Source organism: Haliotis rufescens, unplaced genomic scaffold (genome assembly GCF_023055435.1).
Source record: "Haliotis rufescens isolate VD_foot unplaced genomic scaffold, xgHalRufe1.0.p SCAF_7, whole genome shotgun sequence".
NCBI classification, from domain to species: Eukaryota; Metazoa; Mollusca; class Gastropoda; order Lepetellida; family Haliotidae; genus Haliotis; species Haliotis rufescens.
In genome coordinates this window covers 19,731,713-19,738,054 of record NW_025964361.1, presented here as the reverse complement: position 1 = coordinate 19,738,054, position 6,342 = coordinate 19,731,713, and positions in this window count along the sequence as shown.

Sequence of the window (6,342 nt, the reverse complement as noted above, 5' to 3'; positions counted from 1 at the left end):
GAGAGATACGCCGTGGGAAACGTTATTTGGATGCTTGTATTGTTGGGAGAGATTCGTGGGGGGTGGTCCGAGCATCATGGTATGGGGTGGAATTGGTCTTGCACAGAAGGTCGGCCCTGTGGTCTTCCAGAACATCGGTCCAGGGAGAGGCAATGGTGTCACAGCAGCTGGGTACATTGATCAAGTCTTGAGACCACACGCCATACCTCATTTGGCAACATCGCCGCAAACACGAGTTTCAGCATGATGACGCCCGTGCCCACACTACGAGAGCAACAAGAGACTTCCTTCAGCAGAATGGCATCAGAACCATACAGCGGCCTGCCCTCAGTCCCGATTAAAATCCCATTGAGTACCTGTGGGACGAGATTCAAAGACGGCTGAATGACGTCCGACCAAGGCCGACAACAGCAGTTGAACTGCGCCAGGCGTCCCTCGGAGTGTGGGCTCAAATGCCTATGGCCTTCATCAACCGCCTCATCCATTCCATGCATCAACGTTGCACGGCAGTCATCAATGCACATTGCGGACACACGAGATACCGACTTGTGATGCAATTCTCTCAGAGACTAGTGTTGTGATTCACTTTAAGAACATTTGAGACTTTAATTTCAACCTTGATGATTAGTTTTGCCAAGTTTCATCTTTTTAATATGTCTCAAAGTATGTTTACAGTGTTTGGACAAATAAGGTTTCTCATACATCTATCCATGGTGACGTTTCTTTTACGTTTCAGTATATATATACACACAAAATAAGTAACGTTGTTTAATTGGAATTCTAGAAATTGATATATATGAATCCAAACATTAGTGTTGGTACTACGTTACTTGTCATCACTTCTTACTTGCCTCTATACATGCACTGGCATCTTTATGGAGCATGTCTAGAGCTAACGCTTATAGCTTTGAAATTACAGGCATCATACGAACGCGTAATGGCCGCACTATATGTCCCCGTACAGGTTTTTATTTTAGTTCAGGCACACACATGTCTGACACTGCACCCATAAATGTTACGGGACGTCTCCAGCAGGGGCATATCATATGTCGCAAACCATGTATATTTATGTGTCCACAGCACTGGGAAACCCAAAAGGGACAATAATGTATATGTCAGGTGCAATTAACGTCTGATATGCATAGCTTATGAATTCCAATACAAACAATTCCATTGACAAACAAATTATCTCTTGAAAAATGCATGTGTTTGCTGTAAACCATAACGAAATTCGGCACAGCTCTATGGTATTGGATTGCGTGCAAATATTTAAACTCATATTATTATTATTATTCTGTCATTATATTTCTATGTTTCGGAGTTATAAAATTCATTCTGATATCATCGACTTATGAATGTTTGTATAAATATGTTAGAGTTGAATTTAATGTCGATTTGGGCAGTACTTCATTTACATTACAGCAAATCAGCTGAGGGCAAGCCAAAATGTCACATGTCATATACGTTTGGTGAAACCCACACCTACAGGCATGGTGCTGACAAGCCAACAGTTATTGTTCTAAACACATTTTGCACAGTGTATCTTCATTTGAGATCTCTACCTACACGATGCCTTCATTACACTTGTCTGTAGTATCGCTCCTGTGGTAAGTATATGTTTGCAAGACTAACAGATTAATAATCTTTCTAGATATAGCATTAGCCCCAGCGATGGCCCGAAAATAGTCTGGACTAGTCAAACACTGGAGTGAGTAACGGATACGACCTCACACACTCAGCAAGGGTACGTGACACATGGTACCTCACCTCATGGTTGATGGCTCGGGGATGCCAATCATCCATCCTGCCTGCTGGTAGACACTCCTATTGGGATACCGTCCCTTCCTGCACATCATGTAGATGTCTATCCTGAAGTAGAAGGGGTCGTTGCCGGCACGGGTACTACATATATGTAGCCCAGGTACGTTTTTGTATACAGAAATGTACCCTAGCCAAAAGCAGATTACAGAGAGGTACCCTAGGATACCGGTTCCTTGGACGCTTACGTAACGACACGTCTTGGACGCCACTCCGCGGTAAAATTCAACATACGCGATATATATGTTTCTCTCTGTATTTCCTTTTCATTAATGGATCGTCACTGTCATACTATTACATCACTCAAAGACGTATATATGGATATAAATACGTACTTAAATCAATCTATTAGTCGGCGATGAACAGCATTAACCAGCATGCACTGGTCATCAGGCGAACCAGAACTGTTTCTCTAATACAAACCCACCAGAATCTCCAATCAAATTACCAACTCCTCTTGTCTACTAAAATACAAACTAGAATCCTTCAGTGCTCGATCCTTCTGTCATGCAGGTGCCTCACTATGAAACTCTCTTCCCTGCAACCCCCCACCCCCCACCCACCCACCCACCCCAAAAACAAGAAGAAAAAAAGTGCACCTAGTATCATTTTTTAAAAGAAATTGGGCTCAAATCGTACCTCTTTGAGAGCTACAACTGAATCAGATAGGACTACGATCATTTGTCGTAAGGCCTCTATGAAATGTGTGGTCACAGAAGCCTACAATCACATTACAGGGAGCTGGCTCTGATCCGTATTGCCTAATATATATGGATCCATACAAATAAAGAGGGCAAAACCCTTTCATCGTTCATAAGAAATCCCTGTTATAATCAGAGTCGAATGTACGATTCCGACTACATCATGAGCAGGAGTTTATGAATCACTGTCAAATAGACTAAGTGATGGTACCAGGTGTTCGCGAAAAGGTCCTGCCCCACCGGTGGCACCCGTCACAAACACATGCAAAGGCAAGTCATTTGTTCACCTGAAATAACACGTGAATATATGTTACAGTCAAAATAGGGAATTGCATCTCACATCATTTAATTTCTGCCCCCTTTATGTCGTCTGTATATGTTTATTAGTGTTATCTTACTGTCCCCTCTCTGTTGTGTATATGTATATATGCCGTGCTGCACATTGAGCATGTCCCTCGGTGATGTGGAATTTGCATTATGGAAATAGCCTTATTACTTTTAGAGGTACGTGAGAGAACTTGACAGGGAGCAGCAATATTGTACGAAAATAATTTGCATTATATGCACACGTAGTTTGTGGAAGCTGTTCATGAACACACATTCTGTTAAGCAATTTGGATCCCTCATTTGGGGACAAATTAAATTATAAAATGAATATGTATTTTACAGAAACAGAGGTCAACAGAGGTTATGGGAAACTATTTCATCGACTTGGTGCATTAGTAGTCGATTTGGGCACTATCGCCCCTTTCACGTGTGTGCTGCCTACACGACTGGTCGGCCTCACATTTACATACTTTTCATAAATATATTTTATATTCAGATATATTTCTATACTGTGTCTTCATTAAATATCTTCAAATTCCCCTCACGCGTATTCGATATCATCCCATCATTTAAACGTTTCCTTGTTGATGTTTTGCTGAGTGAAGTATAATTAAGTTCAAACGTAGTCCATGTACCTGTCAGCTGACAAATCAATACTGTTAGTTTCTTGGTTTCACATAATTGCAATGGCAATAAACATGACAGATCAAAGATTAATTTGACAACAATTTAAATTGGCATGATCTTGACATTTTACAGCTGATTACAACACATGATATTATTCAGAAAGGTTTAATCTTGTCAGTAATCTATGCATCTAGATCAAAAGTCCATACCGTAATTTACACGGTGGGCGTGGCAGGGTATTGTAGTCTTTCATCACCATCAGTTGGGGACGGCATGGGACACGGGGAAAGAGTCCCAGCTTGTTTTTTATTGTCGCTCTAGGCGTTATTGATACACAAAGACCTCTATATATGCTTTCCTCGTCTCCGTAAACTGCAATGAACATATCAGGATCTATTTGTTTGGACGAGATAACTTGTGAGAAGATAGTAAATACAATTCTTTCTTTACATTCTAGTTGTATATAATTTAAATACAAAGTGCATATCACTCTCTCTCTCTCACTCACTATATATATATATATATATATATATATATATATATATATATATATATATATATATATATATATATATATATATATATATATATATATATATATATCTTGTGCATAATACATGCGTCTTGTTTGTATTTGCATATACGCAAGAGAAAGATACTCATGTATACAACTATTCGTTCATTTCCTGAAACACGTGCTGACACAAACATTCTGAAACACATGCTGACACATACATCCTGACACACATGCTGACACATTCATCCTGACACACATACTGACACATACATCCTGACACACATGCTGACACAAACATCCTGACACACATGCTGACACAAACATCCCGAAACACATGCTGACACATACATCCTGACACACATGCTGACACATACATCCTGACACACATGCTGACACATACATCCTGAAGCACATGCTGACACATACATCCTGACACACATGCTGACACATACATCCTGACACACATGCTGACACAAACATCTTGAAACACATACATCCTGACACACATACTGACACATACATCCTGAAAACACATGCTGACACATACATCCTGACACACATACTGACACATACATCCTGAAGCACATGCTGACACATACATCCTGACACACATACTGACACACATACTGACACATACATCCTGACACATGCTGAAACATACATCCTGACACACATGCTGACACATACATCCTGTCACACATGCTGACACATACATCCTGACACACAAACTGACACATACATCCTGACACACATGCTGACACAAACATCCTGAAACACATGCTGACACATACATCCTGACACACATACTGACACATACATCCTGACACACATGCTGACACATACATCCTGACACACATACTGACACATACATCCTGTCACACATGCTGACACATACATCCTGACACACATGCTGACACATACATCCTGTCACACATGCTGACACATACATCCTGACACACAAACTGACACATACATCCTGACACACATGCTGACACAAACATCCTGAAACACATGCTGACACATACATCCTGACACACATACTGACACATACATCCTGAAGAACATGCTGAAACATACATCCTGACACACATGCTGACACATACATCCTGACACACATGCTGAAACAAACATCCTGAAACACATGCTGACACATACATCCTTACACACATGCTGACACATACATCCTGAAACACATGCTGACACAAACATCCTGAAACACATGCTGACACATACATCCTGAAACACATGCTGACACAAACATCCTGAAACACATGCTGACACATACATCCTGAAGCACATGCTGACACATACATCCTGACACACATGCTGACACATACATCCTGACACACATGCTGACACATACATCCTGACACACATGCTGACACATACATCCTGACGCACATGCTGACACATACATCGTGACACACATACTGACACATACATCCTGACACACATGCTGACACATAAATCCTGACACACATGCTGACACATACATCCTGACACACATGCTGACACATACATCCTGACACACATGCTGACACAAACATCCTGAAACACATGCTGACACATACATCCTGACACACATACTGACACATACATCCCGACACACATGCTGACACATACATACTGACACATACATCCTGACACACATGCTGACACATACATCCTGACACACATACTGACACATACATCCTGACACCCATGCTGACACAAACATCCTGAAATACATGCTAACACATACATCTTGACACAAATCCTGAGACCCATGCTGACACATACATCCTGACACACATGCTGACACACATGTTGCCACAAACGCCCTGAAACACATCACCGCCTCCTTGGTCTAGGGGTAGAGCATCCGCCCGGAGAGCGGAAGGTCGGGGGTTCGATCCCCGGCCGCGTCATACCAAAAGACGTTAAAAGATGGTACTTGTTGTTACCCTGTCTGGCGCTCGGCATTAAGGGGATTAAGCAAGTACTGGTCGGCTCGGAGTCAGTATACTGTGTCTGAGTGGGATATCCATGTTAAACTGCGGCATGGTATCTCAGTCCGGTCTAGTACAAGCAGCAAAACACACACACACGTGCATCCACGTCGCTATATAAGTGCAATAATCTTGGACGCGACCTTAACCCCAATTTCACCTCCCCTCCCCACACATACATCCTGACACACATAGTGACACCCATGCTGACACATACATCCTAAAACCCATGCTAACACATACACCCTGACACACATGCTGACACGTACGCCCTTACATGCACATGAGTTTTTCTTACACATGATGAGAAACACATGCTGACATACGCATGATGAAAAACACATGCATGAAAAAATATACATAC